This window comes from Haemaphysalis longicornis, unplaced genomic scaffold, assembly GCF_048455015.1.
Source record: "Haemaphysalis longicornis isolate Haplotype H1 unplaced genomic scaffold, Haemaphysalis longicornis Haplotype H1 scaffold_2, whole genome shotgun sequence".
NCBI lineage: Eukaryota > Metazoa > Arthropoda > Arachnida > Ixodida > Ixodidae > Haemaphysalis > Haemaphysalis longicornis.
In genome coordinates this window covers 234,250,545-234,267,082 of record NW_027526295.1, presented here as the reverse complement: position 1 = coordinate 234,267,082, position 16,538 = coordinate 234,250,545, and the positions used below count along the sequence as shown (strand labels likewise).

General features: G+C 45.3%; 1 long non-coding RNA gene across 1 annotated transcript; it reads right to left on the bottom strand.

Annotated features, from left to right (window-relative positions):
* Positions 1–11,936: 11,936 nt before the first annotated feature.
* On the bottom strand, positions 11,937–13,471 carry LOC144167690 (uncharacterized). Its single transcript, XR_013322091.1, has 4 exons — positions 13,412–13,471; positions 13,086–13,222; positions 12,876–12,998; positions 11,937–12,385 (listed from the first exon to the last, which is right to left on the bottom strand). It is a non-coding gene; the product is annotated as an uncharacterized LOC144167690 (long non-coding RNA).
* Positions 13,472–16,538: the final 3,067 nt, after the last annotated feature.

The window sequence follows — 16,538 nt, the reverse complement described above, 5'->3', positions numbered from 1 at the left end:
TGACAAATGTTCACCGAACATGTCAACAAACAAACAACGAGGAAACATAACCCAACGGAGAAACTTGCACCGCTTAACAGTCGAAGCTCTGGCGACGCGTACTGTCTGTAAGAGGAACGCGGGTAAATTACCTCTCTTTGTTAGTGAATCCCCACATTCCCAGAAACGCACGGAAACAACAACAATGCAAAATCGTCTGCTCAGTTACGGCCCCAGCGGCAACACGCCTGTACCTGGAACGATCTACGTGAGCACCCGTTACTTTTAAACACGATAGCCGTTCTTGGCTACTTAAACCCAGAAATTTTTGTCTGTCTGTATGCCTGACTGTCTGTCCGTCTTTCTGTCTGTGACTCGATTCAGCCACCCGGCCAAAGCAAAACAATGCCTGCGCAATAGTCTGATATAGTCACAGCTAAATCTACCCGTCTGTGTCCAGTGTAAGGTTCATACTAGTCAACATTGTTGAAGAAGAACAAGACATTACGCAAATATGAGACCACAAATCAATACAGAAGTGATATTTGCAGTGTTCCTTTATAAAAAATTATACACGCTTGATTTTTGCGAAATTAAATACTTCATCAACTGCAGAAAAAGAATTCACTCCGCCGTCGCCTGCTGTCGCCCGCGCCACTATAGCTTCTGGCGTCATTTTAAGAAATCAACCGGCAACAGTTACGCAAGCTTCCACTAGATAGGTTCCACGTTCTGCTTGCAACGCACGTGGAGTAGGGAAACGCGGTTCTATAAACGTTGAAGTAGGGCGCCTCGATTAACGCGCGTCTTCGCCGTACGGCGCCGTACGGCGTACGGCGCAAACGAAGGGACGCATTTACTTCGCAAAAGCCGATAAAGAGACGACACTTGCAACGAAAGGAGCAGATACGCGGCCAATTTTTTGAAGTACAACCATGCTAGAATCGCTGGCGCGTTTCCCCGTCCATACTTTCTAACCTCCCGAACGACCTCGCAACGTTCGTCTCTCTACCAAGGGCCTCTAACTGTGTACCATGTCCCTTTTATACACACATAATATAATTTATGGGCCCTTCTCCCTGCAAAACCACAAAGGTACCGCTCAACATACGAAAAAAGACACAGTTGGCAGCATTTCCGTGGCTGGGAATACCTGTGTCGGCTAGACGCGGATGTCCGCCTCCTGCGCGGAGATCCAGAAAAACGATGAAAAGCGAAAAGCGTTTTTGTGGCTGCGCTCCCCACCCCTTAAATGCTACGTAAGGCCAACGAGCGTGAAAGAAAAAAATTGCCGCGTATCTGCTCCATTTGTTGCAAATGTCGACGAAAGACGACAGTCGACTGGCGCCCCTGCCAATTAAATGGCCATATTTTCTTTTCGGCTCATCTCCCATACTGTTCGTCTCCCGCCTCGTTCCTCCCTAGACAACACGCTAGACGTTTGCTCAAGTCATTTTAAATTTGCCGCGTTCCACTGCTCTAAGTAGGGTGTCTCGATGCCAGCGCTGCCGCAGGGCGAAGTCACGCCTGAATTATGGCACCCAACTACAACATTTATAAAACTGCGTTGCCCTACTCCACGAGCGTTCCAAGCAGAACGTGGATCCCACCAAGTGGAACCTTTGGTAGTATTGTCGTTTGATTTCTTATATTCCGCCAAGAGGTGGCGCGTGAAACAGCAGACGACAGTTTTCTGCCGTAGATGTAGTATTTCATTTGTTATCGCAAAAACCAACCATCAATGATTTTTTAAAATAAAGGAACACTGTAAATATCACTTATGGATTGATTTGCTGCCTTATATTTGCGTAATCTCTCGTTCTTGCTCAACAATGTTGACAAGTATGAATATTGACACCGGACTTAGAAGTTTACATGGGGCTGTGACTATATAAGACTTTTGCGCAGCTTTTGTTTCACCTTGGCCGGGTGGGTGAATAAAGCCACAGACAGGCAGACAGACAGACATATACCAAAATTTCTGCGTTTAGAAAGACTATCGTCTTTGAAAACACAAAGAAAATATACAAGCTAACCAACAACGATAACTGGCTGCCATTGGTTTTTATTAATTGAGGTGCTGGAACCTAACATCAGTCTTCCGCCCTAGCCGCCCTCAAACAAACAAATATTGTCTTCTCACAAACTTGGAAAGTAGCAAACTGAAACGAGGGCCTCGCGAAAGCTGAGTGAGGGCCCAAGCCTGTACGTCAACGAACACCGGGGCGGGGAGGTCTGATTTGCTCGATATAAAAGGACATGTCCGACGGTGCCTGATGAGTACGCCACTCCTCACAAATGATCCGCGCCAGATCCTCGTGTTTTCGCCAGCCACCGACATTGGGCACGTCTGCCTGGCCGGGCCGTTGTGTGCACGACAGAGCTGCCTGCTGCTGCTCGCTGGACGTCGTATGTGCCCAGCGCTGCTTACGCTGATCGATCGTGTAATGTGCAGAATAAGGAGGCTGCCGACGGAGACGAAGCCGGAGGGCGAGGTGGAGACAGAAGAAATATAGCACGTGGAACCAAGGATGCAAAGCGAAGAACAAGTGTAAGCGAGTGGAGGAGAAGAAGAAGCGACAGTCCGAAGGCAAACCGGTCGCGGCTATGAATCTTCTTTTACTTCTTCGCCTTTTACCAGCGCTTCTGCGTAGTATCCTTTAGCCGGAGAGCGAGCAGGGAGGCATGATCCATAGCTGAGAGGTCACGCGTGCATTTGTCAGCCGCTGTGTCTCTTTCAGGTGACCTAGCCGAGAAGAAAGAAAGGAGCAATGCGAAGAGGCAGTGGGTGGAAGAGAAGTGCGGGAGACAGGGACGGGTGGGTGGGTAACTCAAGACGCATGGTTTTTGTCACCTCTTAGCCTGCAAGGATGAGGTACGTCAAATGTGAATAAGAACTATGCGTGGGGCATGAAGCTCCGATAAAATCAGCAAAAGCGTAAAAGTACAGAGTTACAAGTTGCAAGCGTTAAAGGGGACTGATTTGGCTGTTCTGCACATGGGCCATAACGAGAACACCTTTGAGAGAATTCTCGAATAGGACGAGATGACAAATTTGTTTCAACGTGATGACCTCGCGACATGACTTCAAGCATAATGCTTCTGATCAGAAAATCTCATCATTTATTAACGAGAAAGTGAATCCTTTGTTCACATGGTGTAAGCGTTGTCCATAAATTATAACTATTATTGCGCTTGAATGCTGGTGGTTCGTAAACCGGGAGAGAGTTTAAACGGCGATTTTATGTTCTAACGTGTTAGCTGGAGATGCGACATCTTGAGCATATCCAGAAAAAGTAACAAAGCTGTGATTTCTTCTGTTCTCAGCGGTATCTGGTCTCAACTTAGTGAGGAGTGCTGGTTGCATACACTATACGAAGAGTCACGGTAACGAAACTGAATTCAATTGTATTGATGAGGGTTACGGAGGAAATGGCTCATGAGTGCCCAAATAGAAATACGCCAATGTTGTTGCTGAGAACAAAATTGTGTATGGAGCAGAAAGGTCAACACTCCGTACAAAGAGGTAAGAATACCATCGACAGTTTCATTACATTACAAATCGTTGAGAGGGTTACGCAACTAAGCGCGTTAAAGTGGTTACGTAAAGCCACCGGAACTTGTGTGAATGGTCTATACACAACAGATGCCTTCCTTGACGTCAAGGGTACATTTGACAACGCTCCCCTCGAAGCCCCTACCTTGGTCTATTTACGGGCTGGTTTCAGTACACCGCAACGAATGAAGGAGGGGACTCGCCGCCACGTTACCACGCATGCAATTCCCCAAAGACGGCGTTCACACCACCGCGCATGTTCCAACATCCAATTACTCGCCTCAGAAAATGATTAACATGTAGGTTTCGAGAGTACACCTACCCCCTGACAAGACCAACCTCATGATATTTGGCTACTGTACCTGCATTTGTTCTTCAGGAAAAAACTGGCTGAACTGGCCTTGGCACACAATGTGCTTTCAGAACTTTTAGATTACCTGACGAATTGGTCTAAGTTTCAAAATGAGGAATTAGGGGTCAGTCGCATTCGAAGATTGTAATGAGTGGCGCTTCCATTTCACGGTAACAAGTTACTAGATTTCGCAATGGCGAAGCCACACGCTCGTGAAAGTGACTTATGGTAGCTCAATGTCGAGTATCTTTCGCATACATAGTACATAGCAGAAATAGTGGATACCTGCACATCGTTTAGAACTGCTGGCAGGAGCTTTTAATTATTCTTTCATTGAGCCATAAGCGGTATGGCTCTACGAATTTCTTCTCGTAAGCTCCTGTAGAGCGTGCGGCGTTGCAGGAATGCCCTTTGAATAGCTTGGGGCTCGTGGAAGTCATGCAGTCCCAAGCCAGTGGATGGGTCTCAACTTCACCAAATCGAGGGACTGGAATATTTCAGAAGCTAGGTGGCTCATATCCTATTTTATTCAGTTTAAAAGGAGCGTGAGAACTTATCTACGCCTTGTCTTGTGTTCCTTCAGCCTGCTAGCAACAAAAAATGAGCTCCGCAACAAGGAAAGAAAATGCCTATTTGCTAGTTTTACGTTTTATGTTTTGTTCAAATTTTGTTTATTGCATAGCGGGAGCCTCAGGCCTTGTAGTCAGATAGCCATTAAGGAACGCTAATTTCTATACTACCGGGGCATCAGGGCAACCGTTTCGGCCCTGGCGTCCTCTATTTAGGACATGAACCAAAAGATTTCTCGCGATTTGAGAGCAAGAATAAAAGAGCTTGTTTTCTGCGAAATATTTCCTAAAAGACGCCTCTATCGATAGATATTACGATTGCTTGCTTTTTGCTAAAACTAAGCGCTAGAAAGAGGGCGGAATTGCAGTGAAGGTGAAAAAGACGTCAAGGTGTACCCAAGAACCGAAGTCCTCGTTTGATGACATGGCTGTAAATCCAAAAATACTTGCACTACCAGACCTATTTTTTGTATGTGGGGCCTCACGGCTTCCCAAAACGTACGAAAACAGGCAAAAAGAAATTGCTGTGCTGTTAATTTAAATTTTAATTGCGTGATGACCTAATTAGATGTCACGCTAGTAAATCGCTAAATACTTGCATGACAAGCTCTATTTTTTGTTTGTGAGCTTAAAGGGTCCATGTAATGAAGAAAGTATATATACACAACAAAATTTTCCTACAAAAAAAATTCAGGGCTGTAAGGGATAAGCACAGTGTACAAGTATGGATTTTGTCAAACACAATAGTGTTCGCATAAAAAGCAGCACTTATTCGAGGATTCTACAGCACTAAATTATCTGCTAAAAGCTCTCGCTGGCTTTAAAGCGCGTGGTTAGGACCACTTAAAAAATAACAAGGCAGTGCTGCCAGGCATATAGTTTGTGTCATAAGAGACCTGACTGCATACTCCGCTCTGTCTTAAACTGGATAGTAACTTACAGCTGTGCTTATTTATTATCTGTTGTAATTGCAACGAGTGCACGATGCTTATGAGTCAATCTCCAGGAATGTATGGAGAAAGAAGGGCTTTATTCCAGGCTGTAACACCGCTCCTGTAACGCCTTTGTTGCAAACCGGGACACTCACTGAATAAAGAATAAAATTTCGAGTCTTCCATGGCAGCGCATTCTTATCAGTGTTCTTTTACCGCAGCAGCACCCAAAAGGGCTTAAAATAAAGCTCCTAAGTCTGCTTAGTCGCGGCACTCATTAGCATTCCAAAAAAGTAATTAAAGCGTTCATTCCATGTTGGTATTGAAGGGACTTGGCGGAAGTGCTGCTTCATCATATACGCCGGCGTTTCGCTTATTAGGGACACCCATGCGACTCATCAGGGAAGTCCTTTGAGAACCGCGTGTAAGGTCGGGGAAACTTTGTCGCCAATGCCCACGTCAGAGGGGGAAGATAGGCGCCCGACATTAAGCTGGGTAAACGCTGCCCAGTGAGCGCGATTCCTCCGGGAAAAAACTGTCAAAGCTGGCTAGCAGCAGCCGCCGCAAAGAGCTTGGTGTTGGGATGGGCAGGTACTCTAGCTAATGGCGCCGGCTCTCTTTGTGTGCGTTGCCGCGCGCTCAGAGGAAATAGAAAACAGGGCCGTGGAAGAAAAAAAGAGTTCGTGCCCCAGAATGCTGATAATGACATTCGGAGCAAACACAAAGCTCGGCTGATGATTTGGGACGGAAGTCGAACTTCAGAGAACTCCGGCGGAAGCGATATCAGTGTGAGTGGAGGGGAAGAAAGAAAAGGATAAGCCGCATAGGGGCATAAAATGACGGAAAGATGGGAATTGAGAAAACTCGACGAATAAAGAAGTGCCGCGGTATTACTTCTTCGCTTGCCTTTTCCCCTTTTCTGCCTGAGCTTCCGTCTTGTAGGTCGAGCTGCGCCCCTTCACTCACGTCAGTGCCGGTGTGGTCCTTAAATTTTTTTCCCCGGAAGGTTTTTCAATCTGGAGACCAAAGCTAACGGCGGAAAAAAACTTGACAGGGCTTTGGTAGTTCAAACGAGCCACCTGCTTGCAAATTTAATCGATGAAATCAAAAGCTTCGACGTTAGTTTTGTTTATTTGCCCTCTTCTTCTCTTTTTCTTTCGGAGGTTAGGATTTTGTGATCGACCTCGAATGCTACGGGTTCACCCTTCGGGATGAATAGCTGGGCTAATTGATTTTAACTTCGAAACCAAACCGTTCCCTCCCTTGGTTGGGGCGTTTGTGGTTCTTTCGGCTTACTTTTTATCGGCAACACGCATAACCATTTGAACATTCGCTCGGGACACTCTGCTTGTTTTTCTTTTCTCGCTTGATTGTCGTTAACGGTTCCCCGTATTTTAGTGGAGTGGAGAGAGTAATTCGAGTGAATGGAAATGTTTGACTTGGGGGTTCTCTTCCCCTATTTTAGTCTGGGAAGTGATCGAGCCCAATCAAGCCCGCTTTGATGTAGGATTATCTCTCCCTTTTTTTCAGGACATGTTAGCGCCACGCGCGACGTAGTCAGATGCAGGTGTCGGGTCTTATAAATGGACGCCTCGCATGTTTTTTTAATCTTATACCTTATAAAACACGGGCGAAAAACCCGTTCTTCTTTGTTTTCAGTCGGTAATAAACACCAGCGAAAAGGCAAGTACACGGTCTCCCTAAGACACAAGTAAATTACGACTTGAAGGGTGAGTAACGGCACGCAAAAATATCGATTCGTGTTTATTAACTACAGACGAACGCAAATATTGCTTGACGTCGTGTCAAGACTCTCAGCGTACGCCGCCGAACGAGATATAAATGAGGTCAAAAGAGAACGAGTTCATTTCGTACTTACTAGTACAAATGTTGCTCAGCGCGCCTTTTAAAGGAGTACTGACACGAAATTTCAAAGCTGGATAACTATGTGAAACGCTTCCTTTTTATCAGGAGATATCTCCCAGCAAGTTTCAACAGCAACCGTTCAGCGAAACATATTTAAAATCCATTTTAATCTTCACCCGCACGAGAAAGGCCAGAGCGGGTCGACGTGACATCATCTGCTACGTGCCCCAAACTGTCGACGTCGGGGCTCCCGTGACGAAGCCGACGCACTGGCTGTGGTTGGCGCGCGCTGCTCGGGCGTGTGTACACGTCATGGTTTTGGGACTGACGTCATGCTGCCCGGGCCTGTGGGGATGGCGAAGACCTCGGCCGGTCTGGGCGCGCGCGTGCGCTCGCTCGCGCGCGCTTCCAGAGAGGCAGCGATACGGCAAGAATGATGACGCCATGTGATACATGCTGTCATGGCGGCCGCTCGGCGTTTTTTTTGTCGAAACCAAAACTGGCACGAATAAACGACGCCGTAAATGAATGTTTACGCTGCGCTCGACCGTCTAATCTGTCATTCTGTGATTAGTGGGCTGGTAGGCACGCATAGCAGCGAAAAAAACGTAACATAAAAATTTCGTGTCAGTGCTCCTTTAAGGTTTTGTTTTTCAAATGGTCCTGCTAAGAAGTATGATTTGCCTTTCTAACATTTTGTTCGCCGAAAGGGATGAAGGTTCTTTTTTTTGCTTTTGATAAGCTTGATTGATTCTTTTCAATACAGGCGAAACAAAATTGAAACGAAACTCTCCATTACTGGGGAAATGCCATACAGTACGCAGCATTGGAAGTGGTCTCGTCTTTGTCGCGATTTCTTTAGAGGATCTTCTTGCTCAGTGTGTGGCTGCGCTCCAGCTGATCCCGCGGCAAAAAAAATACGCAGTAAATATATTTTCAGCACAGTACGTGCTAAGCACTACTAGCAGCAGTATGTGTCCCGTAGCCCGATACACGCCATCAGTGCCGCTCATGCCGGCAGCGCTGTCACTAAAAATGAATCAATTTACAGAAAAATTGAAACGAACATGTCCTGTTTGGCGATATTGGAGGAAAATATCTGGGTTATCTTCATAACGGGAAATGTTTCGTGAAATCCCATCAATTTACAAAAAAAAAAAAAAGAAATGTACGGGAAATGCCCCGTTCGGCGATGTTGCAGGGAAATCTCTCGTTTATGTCGATGACGAGAAATGTTGCATAATATTCTGTCAATATACGGGAAATAAATCACACAGAGCACGCCCCGTTCATAGAGATTACAGTCAATGTACGGTTGCCACCCCGAAACGGCTACTGTTCCGAGAAAATGCGTCAACTTACGGAAAGAACAGAACGGCATAGTTTCCGTCAGTTGCCATTACGGATAATCGGCGGTCAGCGTTCCGAAAGAGAAACTGTTGTGAAACATCGCCGTCAATTTAGGGCAAAAATGTACCAGAACTTCTATTTGTTGGCTCTGCGGACGATGTCCAGCTTACGTCGGAAATGGAACTTTCCAGAAGTATTACCCCAGTTTGCAAAAAGAAAAGAAGAAAACAAACAGAGAGTAGACATTTGATTTCATTTCTTTAGTGCGGAAATACCTACAAACAATTCAGGGACTTCCAAAACTTGCGCGGAATACTGGAACAGTGCAAAACAATGTTTTGTTTAAACGTCGAAACGTACAAACTTTGTCGCCAGAAGGCTGGTTATCTGAGCCAGGGTGAGAAGAGGTTCAGTAAGTGGAGCGGCCACTTGCTGCATCACCCGTGTGACGGAATTTTCTACCACTAGGGATAGAGTGGCTGGTAACGCAGCATGCGCAGCTGCACTTTCTTTGTGAAGTACTGCCGCAAATCCCTGTAAACGACTTACTAATACCGCTGAGGCATCCAACCTGGAGCGCTGGTTTTTTTCTATTATCTGTTATAAGGAACGTTCGTGATACCTAGCCGGGAGGTTGGAATAGGTTGCTTCGTGGGCTCCGTTACAGAGACAGCAGAGATGGATGTCTGATCGGCATGAGTGCGCATCATGACTATTACCACACTTTTCGCCCCTAAAATCTGACTTAAATCCCCTAATTTAATCTACGAATTTTCGAAATTTCCGGCCCCGCAAAGGCCTAAGCTCTAGAGGGTCTACCCTATGCACCAGCGGCCATGCCATCACCTCAGAGGGAGCTTTTAATCCTTCGAATGTCATAGTAACTGAGGCGGCAGGGATGCGCCTCCCATTCTCCACTCTGCTGCAGCGGTATACTGCAGTGACACGTGCATTCTGAACTCATCTATGACTTCTTGAAGATACTGAGTTGGATCAAAGTCCCGAGAAATGCCTTTCACACCAGTGAGGTGCAACGAAATGAAAGCACTCGCGGGAACAGAGGCAAAAGATGTGCACCACAGCATGTCCACGACGCAGTACAAGCCTTTGGATCGGCACAACAGGCCTGCCTTGATAAATTGCCTTACTTCCGAGATGGCATTATGATGCTGAGCCAACAGTTTGAACTACTTCCGACGGAGCTTGGAATTTTCTCGGATCACCCCGTCGCCTGCGGGACAAATACCACCAGAGTGGTTTCTACATATATATATATATATATATACATATATATATTTATATATATATATATAGATATATATAATATATATATATATATATATATATATATATATATATATATATATATATATATATATATATATATATATATATATGCACCCGTTTCCCGGAGGAAATCCAGAAGAAAGCGGTGGTGGGGCCCGCACCGCCTTATTTGGAGATCAGGTGGTCTCCCAGGATCTTTCCAAGGATCTGTCTGGATCTCGCTGCACTCAAGGAAGGGCACGTCCATAGCAGGTGGTTGGTGTCGGCGTCTTCGGCAGGAACCGTACAGAAGGGGCAGGTGTAGGTAAACGGGGCATGGTATTGTGGTGGCCACGCCCGGGTTACAGCAGGAGAGAGGGCCACCCCAATTCGAAGTATACGCAGCAGGACCTCCTCCCAGCGAGTGAGCCCACTGGGAAGGTCTGTTCCACACGGTGGGATGAGAGCGCGTGTGGCGCGACGCAGATCTTCCTTTAGTTGGACAAATTGTTCATGTGGGTCCGGTGTCAGCAACGGCAGCGGTCGTGGAACCGAGGAGAGGTTACAGGAACTATCCGCCGCAATATGCGCGGCGATAGTATTACGCCGGATCCACGACAGTCGGAGAGGGCAGGGGTGCGTGTCCAGCAGTTTATGAATCTCTCTTGAAACGGACGAGTTGGAGGCTACACGACGCAAATCCCGTATGGCCGCCGTTGAGTCCGTGTACATTTGTACAGTAAAACTTCCAGGGGCTGGAAGTGCCGGTAGTAGCGCTTGCAGCCCGTCCCGGGTGGCTGTAAGCTTCGCCAGCATAGAAGGCCAGGAGCGGAGTGTTTCATAAGCGCAGTTTTTGTTCGCTTCTGAATGAGAGGGACATTCGATCGCCGTAGTTAAAACGCCATCTTGCACTCTTAATCTGGATCCACATAAGATCCACTTAGTAACTGGAACTTTTTTGCAAAAAAGTTCCACTTATATATTTGGAACCGTGTTCCACATACCCTGAAAATGTAAGTGGAACAGTGCACCACATATTTTTGCAGCTAAATTATCTGGATCGGCGTTCCAAATAAAAGTATACGGATCACTGTTCCAAATAAACGGGTAGTGTAAGTTACTGGAACACTGATCCACGTAAAATGATTATGGATTTATCCGGTGCGCCGTTCCAGGTACCTTCAGACCAGCTGTTTATATAAAACGGTGTTCCGATAGGCGTTGAGAAGCTGTCTATGGGACTCCACTTTTCCAATATATCTGCTTTCCTGTTGGTATAAACTGAGGTCATTTGCCAGGCTGGCGGATGCATTGGTATCAGAAGGAAACCGCAAGCATCATTCTAACGCAGCCTTGACATATGGCCCACAGTGATACCAACAATTGGAAAACAGAAACCGCCGCAGCAGTGTGGTCCCTGACAGTTCCCAACGGTTGCCTATCGGAGCACAGTTCTATATAAACGTTGGTCTGAGATACCTGGAGCGGCACACAGAGACTTTGGCTTCATCCGCCGCATCCTGTTCTGGGTTTTGGCTGCATGTAAAAGAAACAAGACTCGCATTAAAATACATACCAAACCAACTATTAGCACTGATACAATGCTTTTCAAAACACTAAGCAAATTTTATTCGCCCGTATGATTGCGTACATTTGAGATACGGAGAAATATCTGTTTCCACTTTGGCAGAAAAAGACCATTTCCAGCCGGAACATTTATCTGAGGTAACATTCGCAGTTGCGTGCTATACAAACCCTACTAGTATCATGACAACAGTATGCTTGTGACCAAAGCACTGCCTCTAACAAGCAAGAAATGCGACTTAGTCCAAAGTAAACAACTTTTTCATGCCAAATATGTATATTTCGCATTCTTCTAGGGCTTAGGTGTCAGCTAAGATACAGTACAAAAACTGATTAACAAAGCCCCAAACCGTCTGTGTAAATAATTACTCTCACGTTTGCATCCATCAATAGCAGCACTGCCATGAAAAAAAATTTCGAGCTGCACTTGAAAAATAAAAACGTTACAGTGGAGTGCCATTAACTACATTAATAGAGTAACAGAGTAGCTGCAAAGGCAGCCTGCGCTTTGTGCCAATAATGAAAAATTGCAAAGGAAATCACGACTTCACTTTTGCAATTGACATGCCGCTTGCATCTACCAATCATTTGAACCACGACATATCTTTCCGAATAGGCTTCAACGTCTAACAATAATTTAAAACACCAAGTAGAGTGACCACATCAAGTCTTTCAACAGAGCTTTCAACTTAAATGACACCAGGCCACTGTTAAATGGCCAAGAACTCTCTGCAAAAGTCCCAAGAACTCTCCAAAGTCGCATAAGTTTCAGGAGATTAAGATGAAATATACGGCGAGGAGGATGACCACATCTTGATGTGACAACGCAGGCGGAAAATCCGTGACGTGTTTCTTGCAGACAATATTTACGCTGCCATTTTCTTCTCTCAAAATAACTGGACCTCGAGAATAACTGGACCACGTCATGTACCTTTAAGGAAGGAACAAGAAAATTTTGTTAGACGATGGCCTTAAATGAGTGAGTTGCTTAGGATACCCCTTTTATAGCACAGTAATTGATTGAAATATCAGCGATTTCTTGGTTTCTTTTCTGGGAATGCTGCTAATAATGTACAAAAAATATTAGCACAGACTGTCAATGGCCGTTCTCTAATTGTGGAAAGCAACCGCAGTGGGCGTGGCCGTGGTGCAGTATTATCACAGCAGCAACTCTCAATGTGAAAGCAAAATGTTTGCAAAACTTGAATGCAAAATAATAGTTTTTTTTGTCCACATGTTGCAGCATCCGAAACAGGCTGAATGTGAAGGTATTTCCCAATATTGGAGTTCACGATTTATTTTTAACAGTAAGATTTTGCTACAAAGAAAACTACCACAAATTCAGTCCCGCAAAAATAAAATGCCAGCTTCAGTAAACACTACCATAAATTGAGTCCCACAAAAATAAAATGCCAACTTACCCAACTAAAATTAAGATGCAGGCGTTCCTGGCAGGGCCTCCTCGGAGTGCATTTCCAGGAAAGTTTTGCCAACGTGTTCCCAAAAGCTCTTACTGTCGTTTTCACCTACAGGTCAAGTTGTCACTGAAACGGTGTTCCGAAGCCATTACGTATATTGCAACTACCTAAAAAGGGACCATCAAAGTTCCAGAACTGGGAGTCCGTACTTACTTGTAGAATGCAATGATTTCATCCCGTGCAACGGCTTTCATGTGTTTCCTTTTTGTGAACACACGCCTTCAAGAACCAGGAAAACGGCAGTATGCATTCCTTGTTCCATTGTTTTAAGTCCCGGTCCGCCCTATTTCCTAGAAAATAAAAACAGTATAAAAATATCGAAGCACAAATTTACGCTTCCCTCTAAGAAGGGAGTACTACAATATCTCGTACAATGCCTGATTAGTTGTTCTAAAATTTATGTTGCAGCACGAGCCCTGGTAACGTTTTCAGGCGAAACAATTTTAAATATAAAAATATTTGAACGTTTTGAGGCTCACCTGTCATTGCTCCATGCGGAGTGGTGAACGTCTGTATAATACGCAAGACTCAAGAGGCACTCTTTCACGGCTTTATGACTTCCACAATGCATTCATAATCTGCCACACTTGTCACGACGACGCCTCGGCGTGCCGAAGATGTCTTCAGCCACAGTGAATGCCACAGCCATGATTTCGGAGGTATATGTAAGGAATGGAAATAATTCGTTCTAATTTCTGTTCTTCAGACAAAGGAAAACAATTGTCGCAAACTACCAGTGTAGAGACAAATGTCTCCACAGTCAGCCATAGTCTGCATCTGGACAGGTTATACAGATCGAATACAGAATGTAGCAATCTGCTTTCGCAGTATATTTTCTAAGTTAAAGGAAGCACAGAAATGGGTTAATGTTGGGTGCACATAGTGATGCAAGAACTTGTCACCTCAGCGTTGTCGGAAATTATTTCGACTCTCGGGTTACCACCGACATTGACGGCCTAAAAATGCAAGAGTGGCTTATTTCTAACGCGGTTCGTGAAGTAGCAACCACTAATTATGGATATGGGATAATTATCCTGAAGTGTCAAGTTACCAGTGACATTAACAGCATAAAAACGGCAGCACACTTTCTATATACCCGCTGCGTGTTTCCACATTTCTTCCCCTCTACAAAAGAAACGTTTGTTACTGCGGTACTGCTAAGACAACAACTGTCCCTTCCATTTCTCTGCACTTCAGGCAATGTAAAATAGATCATCTCAATTGGTCAAAGGAATTGGAAGAAACATGGAACATAAACATGAAAACATGGAACATATAAACGTAAGATGACGCCTTGAAAGCACATCAACACAACTCGAAATAGCGTCTACCTTGCGCGCAACGGGCAAGGTCGAAGACTCCCGGTCGGCGGTCTGGTAAGCACAGTAAATGCATTCTACTCAGCAGACTAACACAACGCCGCAATTACCACGCAAGTTTTAAAAATACCAATAAATCTAAGGACGAACGCTCCGACAAACTTAGTTAGAAGTTGTACACGTGTGCACGCGCGATTATCGCGAGCGACTAACCCGAGAAGATTGGCTACCGCAAAGATGCACAGCAACCGTCAATATACAACTAAGCAAAGCCACACAGGAAGGGTACATCCAATCATGAAACGCGCAAACCAGCAACTTTCTTATAGCAATGGCTAACGTACGCAGTCAGAAATGCCCAGCCGACTCTGACCCACGACACAGAAGTTTTGGTAAATTACGGCTGCAAACGTTTCTCCAACACAAAATGTTACACGCCGCGACCACAAGCATGGACGACACACGAACAACGGGCTGAGAAGCGGTATGTTTATCGGACGCAGTTAACAAGGATGTCACTGAACAACAACCGTTACCAGCACATAAATAAGCAGCACTGACCTTTTTTGCGCCTCCTGACAAAACTCCACTTCGTCGAACAGCAAATACAGCCCGGGGATATGAAAACATTCGCAGTTGCACGCCGCAATCACCCCAATCAAACTGCTAACGGCGCTAACGGTTCTCGCCAGCGTGACCGAGAATTTCTTTAGTAAATATCAGGCGCATCGCGCGAGCAATTGAGAAACCCGCTTGGGAATGCCACTGGTGGCGCTGCATTCGGAAGACCGTAAAATTAGCGGAAGGAATCCTGGAAGATGGGAGCGCTGCTGTCGTTTAAAGGGTTGACGCAGTCCCGATTTTCATCCGTCGTCGTCGTACCCGTTGCAGCCCCACTGTACCGTGAATCAACGCAAAAACAGCTCTGCCGTGCTGCTGCTGACGCGTGCGCATGGAATGCGCTACTTGAGTGGCGGTCTTTTCCTCATGGCTTCGGCAAACTTTCGTTCTCGCGGAGGCTTTGGCGATGCGCCCGCATAAGAGCTCATACAAACTCGGCACACGTGATGGCTTTTATTTGATTCGGAAAACGGGCATATGCGTCTAAGCGGACGTTTACGCCCGCTGAGGCCGAAACAAAGCTCAGATAATAGCCGTGTTAGCGCGTTAGTACTGGCTAAAGTTGTTTCTCGCGGAGGGCCGTGAGTGCGTGCGATATCCGAGCTTAACTTTGGATGACAATTTCTGCGTTACTGTTTACAATGAACGCAAAATGGCGTGGCTTCATTTACTGTTTTTCTTGACAACAAGCCTTTCCGTAGTCAATAAAATATACTGCGACGCTCTTAGATACCCACGTTATATAAAGCTACTTACAGCTAATTAGCGAGTAATAATACATCGGCCCGTTTCCCAGCCCTTTTCCCTCCTGAACACCAATACTACAGGAAAACAGCAACTGCGGAAACAGCTGGAGAAGGCGGGTCATTCAGTGAACTTCAATTACTATAACAAGACACAACAACAGCAAGTTAACTCTGCGCATTTTTGCCGTTACTGCACAGCATAATTAGGAATTACAATGTCATTTCAGCATTATTACATACAAAATAAGGCAGGTATCACGTGGTATATTTAGTTGTCCAAGTTTAGTTCCGTTCACCCAGTCAACCGCTCCCTGCAAAGAGGCTTTTGTTTTTGCTTGTGGAAATTAAAAGGGACTCACCTGTTAGCATTCCTATCGGACTTACTACGTCATGACCAACGAACTTAAAAACCATCGTGCACCAATACGAATAGTTTTACAAATACATACCGATATTCACAACGGCCTAGTTTGCTTATTTTAGATATATGTCGCTTCTCTACTGAAACAAAGAAATAAAACTCTCGCATGGTAGACCGCTAGCGCCTTCCAGTGAAGACTGGATAAACCAAAATGCGTTTCTTGTTTTGTTTTTTTTCTATCTCTGCAAAGAAATAATATACAGCAGACCCCCGTTAAGACGAACCCGAAGGGACCGTAAAATGTATTCGTATTATCCGAAATTCGTCTTAAGCGGAGGTGTATTGCATTGTGGACGTTACAAGAGAAAAATGTTCTGGTTCTTAATCAGTGTTCGTTTTAACCAAGTTCGTCTTAACGAGGGTCTACTGTATTTCTAGAAGAAGCAAACCGGGTCGTTAGTGTCATTTCTGTGAATTTGTAAAACTTCTTGTATCGGTACATGGTGCTTTTGAATTAGTAAGTCTCATGAATTTGCGTCATGAATTAGTGAGTCCCATA